Source organism: Lissotriton vulgaris, chromosome 2_1 (assembly GCF_964263255.1).
Source record: "Lissotriton vulgaris chromosome 2_1, aLisVul1.2, whole genome shotgun sequence".
Taxonomy (NCBI): Eukaryota; Metazoa; Chordata; class Amphibia; order Caudata; family Salamandridae; genus Lissotriton; species Lissotriton vulgaris.
Window position 1 is genome coordinate 162,814,211 of NC_141687.1, and position 18,637 is coordinate 162,832,847.

The 18,637-nt window shown below is 51.1% G+C and overlaps 1 protein-coding gene across 1 annotated transcript in view; it reads left to right on the plus strand.

Annotated features, from left to right (window-relative positions):
• The window catches only part of TSPOAP1 (TSPO associated protein 1), a 2,768,302-nt gene that overhangs the window by 458,083 nt on the left and 2,291,582 nt on the right, over positions 1-18,637 (plus strand). The window lies entirely within an intron of this gene.

Here is an 18,637-nt window from a genome sequence, read left to right on the forward strand (position 1 = left end):
ATCCTGTACCAAAAACCACATCGCACAGTACCGTCGGTTTTCCTGATCATTCACGCTAACACACCTCGCACGTCCAATCCCTGCGCACATGCCATGACTACCATCCGCACATTCATTCATTCCCCCAACAAGCCCCACCCCAACAAGTGAACATTCCTCCACACTCCGTTTACAGTAACAGAAACCCCACTCCCCATGTCCTCCCCCAGCCCACTGAAGCAACCCAAACTTGCCAGTATCACGATCCCTCCCCCCCCCAGACCCCGTACTCAATAACCATAGTACAAACATGTGGGGAATCCCCTCCTGGGGGCATCAGAGGTGCACGTTCGCTCACCCCAACACTCCCCTCCCCTCCCGTATATGCCATATGGGGAAGACAGAGAAGAAGGGGTGGTGCCTGGCCCATAGTAGTCCTGCAGATATAAGCCTCAACAAAGGACCATCAGTTCCGGACCCACAACCCTCTAATTGTAGAAAACAACAATAGCTTCAACGGCCCCGTCCCTTTCCCAACTCCCACCCGCAAGGTCACGTGCAGTACCATCAGTGCTCGCTCCTCAAGCACCAGACAATCAAAGGAGTAGTGCGCACCAGCTGGGCCAGCAGTCCGCTGGGGGTCTACGGCGCAGAAAGGCAGACACCCAAATCAAATGAAGATGGCACCTCCAGCAGAGCCCAGCCCACAATCCAGCAGTGCGAAAGGATGCGAGTGGCATAAACATCATGAGGGCGCCGTCATAATTCATTCATCCTGGTCAGCAGGATTCCCTGCCGCTTCATCCTCTCCCTCGTTCCGTCTGTCTCTCCTTTCAGTGCGAAGCCGTTTAACATAATCCTCAGCGTGTTGCGGGTTCGTGAAGAAGTGTTGTTTGCCCTGATGGGTCACCTGGAGCCAGGCCGGGTACAAAAGTGCGTAGTCGACCTGCAAGTCCCTCAATTTCTTTTTCACGTCCAGGAACTTTCTCCTCTGGTCCTGTACCATGGGCGTGAAGTCCAGGTAGAGTGAAAACTGTACACCATCACAAGACAAATTCCGGTGTGTACGGGCAGCACGAAGGGCGACGTCCCTATCACGGTAGTTAAGTAACCGGGCGATGATAGGCCGCGGTGGTGCTCCTGGCTTGGGGGCCGGGCCCAGGGATCGGTGCGCTCTCTCAACTATGAATTGGCTCGAGAAGGCCTCCTTGCCCACAGCCGTTTGCAGGATTCGTTCGACATAGTCCTCCATGCGCCCTGTGTTGGTGGACTCCGGAACCCCCGTGACGCGGATGTTGTTGCGTCTACTTCTCGCCTCCAACTCCTCGTTCTTCGCCGCTATCACTCTGAGGATGTTGTCCATGCGGGTGAGGCGTGTGTCGTGCGTCGCGGCAGTGTCCTCAGCAGTGGAGATGCGTCGCTCCGCCTCCGATAACCGTTCTTCGTGCACCTCCACTTTTTGCACCACGCCGTCCATCCTGGAGGACAGCCGATCCACCTTATCCACGACAGTCGCGAAGCCCTGCCGCATCTCCTCTATGATCAGGTGCAATTCAGGTGTCATGACCGCAGGAGGGGCCTCGGCGCTTGGCTGTCCCGAGGAGCTCCCGGCGCCCGTCGCACCACGCGTTGGTTTCTTTGAAGCTGCAGGTTCGAAGGACAGTTTGGGTTGCTTGGCATCGTTCTTGCCCATGGTGACCCAGCTGTTGGCACCTAGTGGTGGCAAAGGGTGGCGGGCCCGCCTGTCCCCGGGAGCAGCGCTGTCGTGGAGGTTGTGTCCCAATGTGATCACCCAGATATAAACCTGGCAGCGGCCTATCAAAGGGGTAGAGGCGACCCCCACCAGTCCTGAGAGCCGACTCAGTCCAGAGCACTAGCGCCTGCAGGCGTGTCGTTACCCCCTGGGGTCCAGCACCGCCGCCCGCCAAAGCCGGCGCACCTCAGGCAAAGGAGAGCAGCGGAGGGCGAGCCCAGTGCATGAATGCCCCAGCTACAGCCGTCGGCGGGGCTCCGCTCGTAGTGTCCTGCAATCGCCGGTGGCGCCCCAGGCCGCTGTGTGTAGGCGCAGCTATTGTCCCGCTTTGGTCCGGGGAGAGTCCTCCAGGCGGAGGGTTGTGCCCTCGGGGAATTTCGCCGCAGCTTCCGCCGGGATTAGGGGCGCAGACCGGCGCCGCAGCAGGGGAGCCGATACGATGAGCAGCCCTCCCCCGCAATGCAACGCTCTCAGGGGGGGGCGAGACTCACCTCCGCCAGTCCACGATAGGCGTCCAGCAGGTCTCCCGCAGGTCCAGCCGGGCCACGCGGTGCCGAGGCCTAGCCGCCTCGTGTGAAGCAGCGGTCTGGAGTAGCACAGCTCCCGGTCCCGGTCAGCGGCCCGCTGCAGCAACGCACCTCGGCGCACCTTCAAGTCGCCACAACTCGGGTCCTGGACATCGGATCCTCTCCAAATTCGGACCGGCGCCGCAGCTCGGGTGCAGTCAGCAGCGGTGCAATCCTCAGGCATCCATCTGCGGGGAAAGCGGATCAAAGCAGGATTATGCTGGCCAGGCAGCCAGAGCCTCACAGAGGTGCGGCCATTAGCTAGTGCGTCCTCTAGCGCACCCCGTATAATCAGTAACCTTACTGCCCAGCAACCAGCCTCCCAAAGCCTTAGTGGCACAATCCACAAAGTCAGACCAATCCTGAGACTGAATTTTCTGGGTGTCCCTGAACAGCAACCTGTACTGCTCAGATGTTAAGCCAGACCCATCAATTAGTGTATTTTTCAGGACTTGGTAATTGTTAGCATCCTCAGCTCTAGTGGTGAGGAGCTTATCTCTACCTTTGCCTTCAAACGAGAGCCACAAGATAGCTGCCCACTGACTCTGGGGGACGCACTGGACAGTGCAGGCCCTCTCCAAAGCAGTAATCCATTTGTGGATGTCATCCCCTTGTTTAAAGGGGGGCACTATCTTACTCAGGTGTCTAGTGTCTAAACTCCTGTCCTTTTCTCTAGGTAAAATGCTGCCACCAGTGGGGTCTGCCCCACTCAATTTCTGCTCTCTAGCAAAGGCAAGCCTCTCTTTGGCCAGGGCAACTTCTTCCCTTTCAATCCTCAGATTGACTTCCCTCATCTTGGCCTCATGCTCTCTCCTCTGAGGGGATGTCATCCCTCTGTGAGAAGAGGTCTGAGAGCCATTGGTTCGAATGGATCTGTTAGAGCCTCTGGATAGAGACCTAACTCGTCCACTCCCAATGTTAAGCCTGCCTGAGAGTGGGCCTATGGGTCCCCCAAGCCTATTCTCATGCCTACTTAAGTTGGTCCTGGTGAGTCTACTGACTTCTACCTGACCCTTGTCTGCCTCATCCCCTGACAACTCCTGTTCCTCTTCCTCACCTTCACTAACTGCTTCATTGAGGTTGAGGTCAGTGTCCCCAAGGGTTCCCTCTAAGGGGGGCATGCTCCCATCTGGATTAGAAGGGCCTGTATTAGAAGCCCTCCTGGCATCATACGTCTCTAAGAGACCAATCAGAAATGGGATGGTAGGGTTAGAACCCTGTTTTAGCTTCCTGGAGGTACACACTTGTCTCATCTCCTGGAAGCTAAGAGCTGCATATCTTGATATGACCTGTGGAGGGTCAACTGACACAAGGGGGGCCTCTGAGTTCCCTCCTTTGTCTGACATGCTTTCTAGTGAGGTGTACGTGGTGCACTTACCTACACTATTTGTTTGCCTACTGATCCCTTGCTAAGAGTTGTAGTCAGGGTGTGCTAGGCCCTGTTAAACTACAACAGCTGGTTCAGTAGAACTCAGAGTATTCTAAGCTAAGTTATATGTACCTTGGAACTTATGTGATCTTTCAAATGATATTCTTGGGATACGTGTGGTAAAACAACAGCAAGCTCAAATCCCATTGCTGCCACCAATGTGAGAAGTTGGCCTGATATGCAGTGCTCACTATTCTAGTGATCACTATGTATCAGTCCAAACGACCCTTATTGATGATTGGTTGTAAGTCAACCTTATAGACCAGCTATCCTAGTAGCATGGACAAGAGCAGTCTTTAGGCTAAACTCTAGAGGGCGTGTTAAGCCAGCTGTTATACCATCACATATACCCCTTGAACACCAAGTGAAAGGACACCACACAAGTTGTTATGAAAATAAAAGGATATTTATTTATAACACAACAACCCTGGACTCTTTATGAGGACAGGGCGCTAAGCACAATACAAAACTCTTAAAGAAATACTGAAAGTCTCACAATTTACACAAATGCCCGAGGGGCACGAAAAACCATATACTACAAAAGTGGAATGCGAAATTACTAGCAGGTAAGTACTACTCTCAGAGGCTTTAGAACCGCTGGGCCTACAATGCTGAACCCTTAGATTAGAAGCAGGGGGCCTAGGAACGTCGTGTGCAGAGTGGAAACTCTCACACGTAATGCGGGACAAAGTCTATGGATACTAGTAAATGCAAAGTTAGTGTTCTCGGGCGAACCCGACTAGGTAGGTCAAAAACGAAAGTGGATCTAGACACTTAGAGAGTGGATCTACGCTGGAGCACCGTGGTACTCGGTTTACCTAGCCCAGGGGCTGCGGCTGCATAGGGTTCAAGTGTCATCGGGAATCCTCGTTGACGGACCAGGAGCCTGAAGTGGAAGTTGCTGGCAGGCGATCAGTGAAGATGTTCCGGGCTAATCCAAGGACTGGATCGGTGAAGAAGGGTACCTATAAGCAGAGGGGACAGAGTTCTGAATCACTAGCCAGTGATTAGGTGGGCACCAGGATGGCACCGGACAAGGTCACTCAGCCAGGCGAAGAGGTGACACTGGATTCTGCTGCTGCACGGTACAGGGCGCTGATTTCGACCAGGCTGGAGATCTGCGAGCTGTCCCACGTCGGATGTCTGCTGCTGGTGATGCTGGATCCGGTGAAGGAGGCAACAAGCCTTGGCTAAGGCAAGCCCACGTGGCGACACAAAATGGCATCTGGAGTGGACCAGGAGGGTCCGGGGAAGGTCCCCTTCAGGAGGAGACTTGGGCTAGTCTAGAGGAGCTAGACCAGCGGTGAAACAAACGTAGGACGTCGTCTGGAGCAGCAACCCAGGAGCAAAAGGGCCCCACACAGATCTGGTGGATGCTGGGGGGCTGGACTTCGGTGCTCGTGCTGCTTGGGGTTGGGGCTTCTCTTACCCCAGTGCACCCACTCGAGGGTCCCTCGGTGGTCGTGCTGGTTCAGTGTCGTGCTGGTTCTGATGATAGCCGGGTCCTCTGGTCTCGTCGCACCCACGATTCTCAGCTGTGCTGTAGAGGCAGGTTGAGGTCAGAGAGGGCAGGGAGTCCGGGTCTCGTCGAGCTGGTCAGTCTGGTTCCGGAGGAAGGACGTTCAGCAACCCGCAAGATACTTAGTTGGTGCCTGCTGCTGCAGGGTGACTACTCCTTAGTCACAAGGGAGAAATCGTGAGAAGAAGTCGAGAGTTCCTTTCGTAGAAAGTAGTTTCAGGATTCAAAGATGATCTAATTTGGAAAGGTCCCTGCTCCTACCTTTATTCTAAAGAAAGGGGCTGGTACGCGACTAGGTCCTGCCCATGGGTGGGACCAGGAAGGGGGGTGGTTACACCCCTCTCCCCTGTCCGGACTTTCCCCAGCTCAGGGGCTGGTGTGCCAACGACCCTGGACTCTTTATGAGGACAGGGCGCTAAGCACAATACAAAACTCTTAAAGAAATACTGAAAGTCGCACAATTTACACAAATGCCCGAGGGGCACGAATTCTGGCGACGGGGTTAGCATTCCACCCTTCTAGAGGGACACGACATGTATGTAACTGTGAACCCCGGTTAAAGTTAACTCGAGCCTCAGCATCACAAAATGGATGCTGCCACCACAGACACAAGTCTGACCTCCTGCTGCTGGGAGTCCTTCCAGCGAGGAGAGCTTGGACCAAGGGTTTCCTGTCAGGGGCGGTGCTAGCACCATCCCAGACAGGGTTTTGTGTATCCCAGGTAGGCAGGGCTGAGAGGAAGGTGACTGCAAGTGGCACCCCGGTGCTCACTGTGCATATGCCGGCTTGAACCAGTTCCAGGGGCACACCAGCCCCTGAGCTGGGGAAAGTCCGGACAGGGGAGACGGGTGTAACCACCCCCCTTCCTTGTCCCACCCATGGGCAGGACTTAGTCGCGTACCAGCCCTTTTCTTTAGAATAAAGGTAGGAGCGGGGACCCTTCCAAATAAGATCATCTTTAAATCCTGAAACTACTTTCTACGAAAGGAACTCTCGACTTCTTCTCACGATTTCTCCCTTGTGACTAAGGAGTAGTCACCCTGTAGCAGCAGGCACCAACTAAGTATCTTGCGGGTTGCTGAACGTCCTTCCTCCGGAACCAGACTGACCAGCTCGACGAGACCCGGACTCCCTGCCCTCTCTGACCTCAACCTGCCTCTACAGCACAGCTGAGAACCGTGGGTGCGACGAGACCAGAGGACCCGGCGATCATCAGAACCAGCACGACACTGAACCAGCACGACCACCGAGGGACCCTCGAGTGGGTGCACTGGGGTAAGAGAAGCCCCAACCCCAAGCAGCACGAGCACCGAAGTCCAGCCCCCCAGCATCCACCAGATCTGCGTGGGGCCCTTTTGCTCCTGGGTTGCTGCTACGTTGTCCGGTCACTTGCCCGTTGGCTAGTGACCCTCCAGACGAAGTCCTACGTTTGTTTCACCGCTGGTCTAGCTCCTCTAGACTAGCCCTAGTCTCCTCCTGAAAGGGACCCTCCTGGTCCACTCCAGACACCATTTTGTGTCGCCACGTGGGCTTGCCTTAGCCAAGGCTTGTTGCCTCCTTCACCGGATCCAGCATCGCCAGCAGCAGACATCCGACGTGGGACAGCTCGCAGACCTCCAGCCTGGTCGACAGCAGCGCCCTGGTCCGTGCAGCAGCAGAATTCAGTGTCACCTCTTCGCCTGGCTGAGTGACCTTGTCCGGTGCCATCCTGGTGCCCTCCTAATCACTGGCTAGTGATTCAGAACTCGGTCCCCTCTGCTTACAGGTACTCTTCTTCACTGATCCAGTCCTTGGATCAGCCCGGAACATCTTCACTGTTCGCCTGCCAGCAACTTCCACTTCAGGCTCCTGGTTCGTCAACGAGGATTCCCGACGACACTTGAACCCTATGCAGCCGCAGCCCCTGGGCTAGGTAAACCGAGTACCACGGTGCTCCAGCGTAGATCCACTCTCGAAGTGTCTAGATCCACTTTCGTTTTTGACCTACCTAGTCGGGTTCGCCCGAGAACATTAACTTTGCATTAACTAGTATCCATAGACTTTGTCCCGCATTACGCGTGAGAGTTTCCACTCTGCACACGACGTTCCTAGGCCTCCTGCTTCTAATCTAAGGGTTCAGCATTGTAGGCCCAGCGGTTCTAAAGCCTCTGAGAGTAGTACTTACCTGCTAGTAATTTCGCATTCCACTTTTGTAGTATATGGTTTTTCGTGCCCCTCGGGCATTTGTGGAAATTGTGCGACTTTCAGTATTTCTTTAAGAGTTTTGTATTGTGCTTAGCGCCCTGTCCTCATAAAGAGTCCAGGGTTGTTGTGTTATAAATAAATATCCTTTTATTTTCATAACAACTTGTGCGGTGTCTTTTCACTTGGTGTTCAAGGGGTATATGTGATGGTATAACAGCTGGCTTAACACGCCCTCTAGAGTTTAGCCTAAAGACTGCTCTTGTCCATGCTACTAGGATAGCTGGTCTATAAGGTTGACTTACAACCAATCATCAATAAGGGTCGTTTGGACTGATACATAGTGATCACTAGAATAGTGAGCACTGCATATCAGGCCAACTTCTCACATTGGTGGCAGCGGTGGGATTTGAGCTTGCTGTTGTTTTACCACACGTATCCTAAGAATATCATTTGAAAGATCACATAAGTACCAAGGTACATATAACTTAGTTTAGAATACTCTGAGTTCTACTGAACCAGCTGTTGTAGTTTAACAGGGCCTAGCACACCCTGACTACAACTCTTAGCAAGGGATGAGTAGGCAAACAAATAGTGTAGGTAAGTGCACCACTTACACCTCACTAGAAAGCATGTCAGACAAAGGAGGGAACTCAGAGGCCCCCCTTGTGTCAGTTGACCCTCCACAGGTCATATCAAGATATGCAGCTCTTAGCTTCCAGGAGATGAGACAAGTGTGTACCTCCAGGAAGCTAAAACAGGGTTCTAACCCTACCATCCCATTCCTGATTGGTCTCTTAGAGACTTATGATGCCAGGAGGGCTTCTAATACAGGCCCTTCTAATCCAGATGGGAGCATGCCCCCCTTAGAGGGAACCCTTGGGGACCCTGACCTCAACCTCAACGAAGCAGTTAGTGAAGGTGAGGAAGAGGATCAGGACTTGTCAGGGGATGAGGCAGACAAGGGTCAGGTAGAAGTAAGTAGACTCACCAGGACCAACTTTAGTAGGCATCAGAATGGACTTTGGGGACCCCCAGGCCCACTCTCAGGCAGGCTTAACATTGGGAGTGGACGAGTTAGGTCTCTATCCAGAGGCTCTAACAGATCCATTCGAACCAATGGCTCTCAGACCTCTTCTCACAGAGGGATGACATCCCCTCAGAGGAGAGAGCATGAAGCCAAGATGAGGGAAGTCAATCTGAGGATTGAAAGGGAAGAACTTGCCCTGGCCAAAGAGAGACTTGCCTTTGCTAGAGAGCAGAAATTAAGTGGGGTAGATCCCACTGGTGGCAGCATTCTCCCAAGAGAAAAGGACAGGAGTTTAGACACTAGACACCTGAGTAAGATAGTGCCCCCCTTTAAACAACGGGATGACATCCACAAATGGATGACTGCTTTGGAGAGGGCCTGCACTGTCCAGTGCGTCCCCCAGAGTCAGTGGGCAGCTATCTTGTGGCTCTCCTTTGAAGGCAAAGGTAGAGATAAGCTCCTCACTACTAGAGCTGAGGATGCTAACAATGACCAAGTCCTGAAAAATACACTAATTGATGGGTTTGGCTTAACAACTGAGCAGTACAGGTTGCTGTTCAGGGACACCCAGAAAATTCAGTCTCAGGATTGGTCTGACTTTGTGGATTGTGCCACTAAGGCTTTGGAAGGCTGGTTGCTGGGCAGTAAGGTTACTGATTATACAGGGTTGTACAATCTGATCATGAGGGAACAGATTTTATATAACTGTCAGAACCAGTTGTTGCATCAGCGCCTTGTTGACTCAGATCTGACCTCTCCCCAAGAATTGGGAAAGAAGGCAGACAGGAACAGCTTCCGTTAAGTATCTGACGGTATATTACAATATGCAATACCTTTGCGCCGTTCCTGTATAGTTGAAGGAGGGCATTGCATCCAATGCATTGTTACGCTATGCTTCGCAAGCAGTAAGTCTATAGCAACCAGCCGACGAATAGCATTGCACGATTCTTCATCATATATCCTAGTAACACCAAAATCTTCTCCGGCTCCAACTGTTCACCTACTATTGCACCCAGCTCTACAAACACCGCTCGCCAAAAGCTTTGTACGTCAGGGCAATACTACGCCAAGTGTACAAATCCAGCTTCTGCCTCAGTTCATCTCGGGCAGCTGGCATTGTCACGTAGCATGTGTGAGAAGTTGGCCTGATATATAGTGCTCACTATTCTAGTGATCACTGTGTATCATACCAAACGACCCTTATTGATGATTGGTTGTAAGTCAACCTTATAGACCAGCTATCCTAATAGCGTGGACAAAAGCAGTCTTTAGGCTAAACTCTAGAGGGCGTGTTAAGCCAGCTGTTTTACCGTCACATATACCCCTTGAACACCAATTGAAAGGACACCACACAAGTTGTTATGAAAAATAAAGTATATTTATTTACAACAAGTCTACCCTGAGCTCTTTATGAGTCAGGGAGCTAATCACAATACAAAACTCTTACGAAAATACTTCAAGTTGCACAATTTACACAAATGCCCTAGGGGCACGAAAAACCATATACACTAAAAGTGGAATGCGAAATACTAGCAGGTAAGTAACAAGATCCAGAGGCTTCAGGATCGCTAGGACTACACTACCAAACTCTCAGGTTAGGAGCAGGAGGCCTAGGGAGATCGGGTGCAGAGTGTGCACTCTCACGCGGGATGCGGGACAAAGTCTATGGAGTCTAGTATTTCTAAAGTTACTGTTTCCGGACGAATCTGACTAGGTAGACTTAAAACGAAAAAGGATCTGGACACTTGGATAGTGAACCTGCGTTGGAGCACCAAAATGCTCGGGTTACCTAGCCCAGGGGCTGCGGCTGCATAGGGTTCAAAAGACGTCAGGAATCCTCGTTGTAGTCTATGGAGCCTGAAAGAAGAAGTTGCTGGCAGGCGACCAGTGAAGATGTTCGGTGTGATCCAAGCCTGGATAGGTGATGGAGACGACCTGAAAGCAGAGGGGACTCAGTTCTTAATCACTAGCCAGTGATTGTGTGGGCACCAGGATGGCACCGGATGAGGTCACCGCGATCAGGTGAGTGGGCTACGCTGGACTCTGCAGTCACACGGGCCAGGAGGCGTTGTCGGCGACTAGTCTGGAGATGCGAGCTGTCCCACGAGGGTGTCTGCTGTCGGCGATGCTGGGTCCAGGATTGGAGCAACAAGCCTTGGCAAAGGCTAGCCCACGCGGTGGAGTCAAGATGGCGTCTGGAGGGGACCATGAGGGTCCGGGGTGCTCCTCTTTTGGAAGGGAGCAAGGGCCAGTCTGGAACAACCAGACCAGTGGTGAAATCGTCGTGGTACGTCGTCAAGAGGGCCACTAGCCAACAGGCTGTCGTGATCAGACGGGATTGCAAGCAGCGCAAGAACACGCATGCGCCACTAACCTTGCGTCCAGTGCCAGCAGAGACGACACGACGATAGTCCTCAAAACCTCTCCCCATATAACTCTCAGCACTGGGTAATTCACCACTGTGTGAGGAAATCTGGAGGGAGGCCAAGAGGTGAATGATAAGAGGACTTCTTTGGTTCCTCACCTTCCTTAGGTCAAGGCTATCAAGGGAGGCTTGGGGATGGACAGTACTGCAAGTGGAGGAAAAAGACAAACAACAGGCTTTTAGTACCACGACTGTTGTTGCCCTTCCCAATGTCCCCCTTAGCGCTTAACTCACCAAGAGTTTTACTTCTTCTGTCTGTTGAATGCACAGGGGAATCAGAAGCAGTTACAATGGCCCAAAGTGTATGGGAAGTTACGTCACTTCTCAAATGTAACATTCACCTCAATCGTGATGTAGAATGATAGCAACTTATCACAGGACGTGTAGACGTTAATAGCACGTCTTAGGCAGCACCACAATACTTCTTGTGGAATTGGCCGGAAACAAAATGGTAATCTTTCTTCTTTATACGAGCGCCGGGAGGTATCAAGGAAATTAGGCAATCCCCCCACGCTCTTTGTGCTAAAGTGATTCAGATTTCAGAAATGGAATGACTCATAATTAACAGAAATGAGGAGGCGATCCCGCGCTCCTCTCAATACTTGCAGTGCGTAGAAACTGGCTTGTGCACCGCTTCCGCGTTGATAGGAAACTGGCAGGCTCTTTTCCGGCGAGGCGCGTGTGCAGGCTCTGACCGCGCTGGCTCTTCGTCGGCTCTGGAACACCCACGGAGGCTGACCGCGCTGGCTCTTCGTCGGCGCTGGCAACCTTCCAAACTCTGACCTCGCTGGCTCTTCGTCGGCGCTGGAACACCCACAGAGGCTGACCGCGCTGGCTCTTCGTCGGCGCTGGCAGTCACAGAAACGCGAACTTCACAGTTCTCTTCGTCGACTCTCTCCAACTGAGGCATCCACAGGAAAGGAAACGGAATAGCTCGGAACAACATTGACAAGCACCGGTCAGGTACATGGGAGGACCTTATATAGCGTCCGCCCACTTCTCTGATTCCTGGCGCCGCATTGCCCTCTGGTACCAGTAGTTCTTCCATTTGGGAAGCGCAATGTAAACATACTTGTTCTTCCTCGTTCTGGCTTGTGTGATCGCTACAGTACCCCCTCTCGAGGACCGCCGTCCCGGCGGACGACCAGGCTTTCCAGGATTTTTGTCATGAAACTGCGCCAATAAGTCCGGACAATGTAGATTTGCAACAGGTTCCCAGGTACGGTCCTCAGGGCCAAACCCTTTCCAATCAACCAGGTATTGGATTCTCCCTCGCACCATCCGAGAATCTAAGATAGATGCGACCTCGTACTCATCCTGACCCTCGATCTCCAGAGGAAGAGGGCGTTCTGGCACCCGGACGTCAGGAAGGCATGGGCGAAGAAGTGACACGTGAAACACAGGATGTATCGACCATGACACAGGAAGAGAAAGCTTCATGGCCACCGGATTTATCACCTTACTGATACTATAGGGACCGATAAACTTTGGCTTTAGTTTACTGATTCCTTTCAAATGCAGGTTCCGTGTAGACAGCCACACCTTGTCCCCCTGTTTATACGCAGGCTCTAGGGAGCGATTGGTATCTGCATAACGCTTCTGGGCTTTTTGGGCGGTTTCTAAGCAATGTCTCGCATCAATCAAAATAGCCCGAAGATGGGCATGATGTTCCTGAACCGTTGGTACCGATGAGGTGGCAGGCCACTCAAAGGGAAGCACGGTAGGATGAAAACCATTCAAGCAGAAGAATGGAGAACATCCCAAGGTGGAATGCTCAGCGTTATTATAGGCGAACTCCGCCAACCACAAAAGGGTGGTCCAGTCAGCGGTGCTTTGCAAGGTAAAACAACGGAGGTATTGTTCAAGTGTTTGATTTAGTCTCTCCGTTTTTCCATCCGTTTGCGGATGGTAACTAGAGGAGAGGCGTGCATCGATTTGGAGCAATGTACATAGAGCCTTCCAGAAATGTGAAGTGAATTGTGTTCCACGATCGGTGATCAACACACTAGGCAAGCCATGCAACCGCACGACATGTTGTAGGAACACCTTAGCCAATTCAAATGAGGAGGGTAGACCGGGCAAGGATATAAAATGTCCCATTTTTGTGAGATGATCAACCACCACCAATATAACAGTCTGGCCTTCACATGGGGGCATCTCCACGATAAAGTCCATAGACACGGTATGCCAGGGTTTGGGTGGTATCGGCAAAGGTTGTAGTAGTCCTGAAGGTTTAGCATGACTAGACTTCCCTTGGGCACAAACAGCGCAATTCTTAACGTATTCTTTCACGTCGGCTCTAAGACCAGGCCACCAAAACGATCGTTCCACTGCGGCAATGGTTTTGTGTATGCCCATGTGTCCGCCTAATACCGAGTCATGAGCCCATTGTAACACCTGTAGTTGTAAAACGCTTTGGGGTATGTATAATGCATGGTAATGGTATGCAAGTTGATCTTTCTCACAGCGATGCGCTGGATCTTCTTGTATCCAGGATGGGACGTCCAAAGCAGACAGGGCAATTTTGCAATCCTCCAGAAAATCCTTGGAGGTGATTAAGGCTACTGATTCCTCCCGTATGTGTGTTTCCTTAAGGATGTTCGGTGGATCAGTGGGGGCAGTGACCTCCTCATCTTCTAGCCTTGATAGGGCATCTGCTTTCCCGTTACGTTTTCCAGGTCTGAACTTAATCACAAAATCAAAGTCGGAAAAGAAGAGAGTCCACCTTAACTGGCGAGGGGTCAATGCTTTTGCTGTCTTGAGGAACAATAGATTACGATGATCCGTAATGATTTCCACTGTATGCAAGGCCCCTAGAAGATAATGTCTCCACTCTTCACATGCTCGTTTGATGGCTAGAAGTTCTTTATCCGTAATGGTGTAATTCACTTCACATGGAGTGAGTTTTTTCGAGTAATATGCCACAGGGTGAAGCTGTCCTGTGGTAGGATGTCTTTGTGACAGCACTCCCCCAAGAGCATACTGCGAAGCGTCAGTTTCCAGAATAAACGGCAGTTGGGGATCTGGATGCCGTAGAACAGGGGCTTGTGTGAACTTCTTTTTAAGAAGCTGAAAGGAGCTTTCTGCTTCTTCTCCCCATATGAATGGAGCGTTTTTTCGCAGGAGGACCGTGATAGGTTGTATGGTCTTGGAGAAATCCTGCACGAATCTCCGGTAGTAATTGGCAAAGCCAAGGAAGCTCTGCACTGATTTTACATTTCGGGGTGTCTTCCATGACAGAATGGCTTCAACCTTATTCATGTCCATCTTGAACCCTTGGGCGTTAATGACGTATCCCAAAAAAGCCACTTCTTGTACATGGAACAGGCATTTCTCTAATTTAGCATACAGAGAATTCTGTTGCAATCTGTCCAATACGATCTTTACATGGGAAACGTGTTCAGAATATGACAGGGAATACACCAAAATATCATCGATGTATACGATGCAAAAGGATTCTAAACACCCCCTCAACACCTCATCCATGAAATACTGGAAGGCAGCGGGGGCGTTGCAGAGACCGAACGGCATCACCCTATACTCGTAAAGGCCGAATTTGGTTCTGAAAGCGGTTTTCCACTCATCCCCCTGTTTCACGCGCACTAGATGATATGCTCCGCGGAGATCAAGTTTGGTGAAGTATCGAGCACCTTTCAACTGGTCCATTAAGACTGGTATCAGGGGTAGAGGGTAACGATTCTTGATCGTCACTTTATTTATGGCCCGATAGTCGATACAAGGTCTCAATTCATCACAGTCCTTCTTCGGAATGAAGAACATGGGTGAGGATGCCGGGGAAGTAGAATGTCTTATGAAACCAGTAGCCAAGTTTTCATCAATGTAAGTCTTCAGATATTGTGTCTCTTTCTCAGTTAAGGCATACACTCGACTGCAAGGAATGTCTGCTCCAGGGATAAGGTCTACACGGCAGTCGTATGCCCGGTGGGGAGGCAATTGAGTGGCCTTTTGTTTGTCAAACAGAGCACTATACTCTAGGTACTCTTCTGGCAAGGATGTGGCACAACAGAACTGATCAATCGTACAAGAGTTTGCTAAGTACGTAGCAGGTGATGGTGTGGGAGCATAGCTACAGGTAGCCTGACACTGACAATGCTCCCTACAATAATCAGACGTCATACTGACGGTTCTAGAAGACCAACTCACCACAGGATCGTGTAAGGTGAGCCAGGGCATTCCCAGAATCAGACGAAATTGCGGTGCATCAATTAGATCGAACTGGATGTTTTCACTGTGTTCCTTCCCAAAGTCCATCCGTAATGGAAGGGTATGCGAAATGACCGGTCCTGAAGAAAGGACCGTTCCGTCCACTGCTTTGACGTTTTCAGGTTTTTGTTTCTTTTCGCAGGGAATGCCCATTCGGAGGGCGTATGCTCGATCGATATAATTCCCTGTAGCCCCAGAATCCAACAGGGCATCTACTAGTAAAGGTTCCGGAGTCGTGATCCATAAGGAGACACTGACATTCATATGGGCGACCGCCGGATGAAGGGTATTCGCTACATAAGGGGAGACCGTGGTAAACGGGAGTCTCGAATCAGAGGTCTCTGACTGATCCGAGACCTCTAGTTTTCCGTCGGCTCTTCCATTCTCGAGGTGGCCTGTATTCTGGGAAGAGGGGCTTTTCCCGGAACGTAATTTCTAGCACGGCAATCGTTTACGAAATGTCCGCTTTTACCGCAATAGAGGCAAAGTTTGAGTCTTCTTCGCCTGTCCTTCTCTTCTTTGGTAAGTGGACCACGGATTCCACCGATCTGCATCGGTTCAGAACTATCAGGTACCTTGGCCTTTTCTTCGCCCCCTTGTCGGTTTCTGACCAGGGGGTAGGAGAACCTGTAGTCACCCCTATTTCGATCACCCTTTCGCTCCAACAATCGGTGATCAAGTTGGACCGTTAGATCAATAAGTTCCTCACAGGTGGACGGTAATTGCACCACTTGTGCCAATACGTCCTTTAGTTCACTTCTCAGCCCCTGATAAAACAGAGATATCCTTTTTTGAACAGGCCAATCCGTCTCCACTATAAGGCGATTAAACGTTGTGATATACGACAGGAGGTCTTGCGACCCTTGTCGCAAGGTCATTAATTCCCGATCCAAGGACATCATATGAGACTTTCTGTCAAACAACTTTCGTAACTCTAGGCAAAAGTCAGAGAAATTCCGTAGTACAGGATCATCCCGTTCTAGCAAAGGAATCGTCCAGCTGGACGCATTCCCTCCCATATAAGACATCAGGAATGCTGTTTTAGACGCCTCATCCTGGAAAACCATGGGTTTACATAAAAAATGAAGACGACATTGGTTCAAGAAAGTTTCAAACTTTCTGGGGTCTCCATAGAACCTTTCAGGTGGGGCGAGAGGTATCCCCTGGTTCTGTATGATGTGAACGGTAGGAGGAGTCTCGGCAGAGGAGGAAGGAGCCACAAAGGAACCCCCTGACGGGAAAGAAGCAGGTGGGGGCAAAGTGGCTGGTCGTAACAATGGTTTAACAACCGGGTCTCTTTGTGCAAGATCTGACATGTCTTTTCGCAAATCCGCCACTTCTTTATACAGAGCTTGATTCTCTGCTCTAGATGTCTGAACTTCTTGTTGTAGGTTTGAAAAACTTTCCAGTAAGGAGGTAAGGACCGCATATGTATCCATCGCCTAGGCTGGATAGTATTCTTGGGCTTGTCAATCTGTCGTGATCAGACGGGATTGCAAGCAGCGCAAGAACACGCATGCGCCACTAACCTTGCGTCCAGTGCCAGCAGAGATGACACGACGATAGTCCTCAAAACCTCTCCCCATATAACTCTCAGCACTGGGTAATTCACCACTGTGTGAGGAAATCTGGAGGGAGGCCAAGAGTTGAATGATAAGAGGACTTCTTTGGTTCCTCACCTTCCTTAGGTCAAGGCTATCAAGGGAGGCTTGGGGATGGACAGTACTGCAAGTGGAGGAAAAAGACAAACAACAGGCTTTTAGTACCACGACTGTTGTTGCCCTTCCCAATGTCCCCCTTAGCGCTTAACTCACCAAGAGTTTTACTTCTTCTGTCTGTTGAATGCACAGGGGAATCAGAAGCAGTTACAATGGCCCAAAGTGTATGGGAAGTTACGTCACTTCTCAAATGTAACATTCACCTCAATCGTGATGTAGAATGATAGCAACTTATCACAGGACGTGTAGACGTTAATAGCACGTCTTAGGCAGCACCACAATACTTCTTGTGGAATTGGCCGGAAACAAAATGGTAATCTTTCTTCTTTATACGAGCGCCGGGAGGTATCAAGGAAATTAGGCAATCCCCCCACGCTCTTTGTGCTAAAGTGATTCAGATTTCAGAAATGGAATGACTCATAATTACAGAAATGAGGAGGCGATCCCGCGCTCCTCTCAATACTTGCAGTGCGTAGAAACTGGCTTGTGCACCGCTTCCGCGTTGATAGGAAACTGGCAGGCTCTTTTCCGACGAGGCGCGTGTGCAGGCTCTGACCGCGCTGGCTCTTCGTCGGCTCTGGAACACCCACGGAGGCTGACCGCGCTGGCTCTTCGTCGGCGCTGGCAACCTTCCAAACTCTGACCTCGCTGGCTCTTCGTCGGCGCTGGAACACCCACAGAGGCTGACCGCGCTGGCTCTTCGTCGGCGCTGGCAGTCACAGGAACGCGAACTTCACAGTTCTCTTCGTCGACTCTCTCCAACTGAGGCATCCACAGGAAAGGAAACGGAATAGCTCGGAACAACATTGACAAGCACCGGTCAGATACATGGGAGGACCTTATATAGCGTCCGCCCACTTCTCTGATTCCTGGCGCCGCATTGCCCTCTGGTACCAGTAGTTCTTCCATTTGGGAAGCGCAATGTAAACATACTTGTTCTTCCTCGTTCTGGCTTGTGTGATCGCTACACAGGCAAGTGACCGGACAACGCGGTGAGCAGCAAAGAGCAGAAGGGCCCCACGCAGATCTCGTGGACGCTGGGGGGCTAGACTTCGGTGCTGGAGCTGCTCAGGGTTGGGGCTTCTCAAACCCCAGTGTACTCACTCGAGGATCCCTCGGCGGTCGTGCTGGTTAAGCGTTGTGCAGGTTTTGAAGATGGCAGGTCAGACTTGTGTCTGTGGTGGCAGCATCCATTTTGTGATGCTGAGGCTCGAGTTAACTTTAACCCTGGTTCACAGTTACATACATGCTGTGTCCCTCTAGAAGGGTGGAATGCTAACCCCGTCTCCAGAATTGGCGAGGGGTTAGTATTCAAATTCGTATGACACCTTACTCGACATGTTTTGATAAAGCAATACCAAAGTTGGCAAATAACTGCGAGGATTATAATGCACTTAAGAGTATATGGTACGCGTTATCATGGAACAGCTATTAGGACTTGGTTCCGCAAGCTGCAACCGGGCTCAGCTCATGCCAGAGCACCATCTCACATAATTCCAAGCACTCTGCCTTCAAGATTGATAAGGCCTGCCATAGGAGTGACTGATAGGAATACGTGTCCATTTTAGGGTTAGATATAGGAATACTATATCTAAAGCAAAGGGTGATTACACCACCTTGCCCCAGCTGTCGTGCAGCCAGTTGTGTCAGATTTGGGTGGCCAGCCAGGGGTGGCATAATGCATGCTGCAGCCCCTGGAAGGCCCTGGGTACACCTATGCCCTGGGTACCTATAGTACACTGTACAGGGACTGATAAGGTGGCCCAGTACCAATTGGTAAATGCACCTATGGTACATGGAATCCATTTTACAG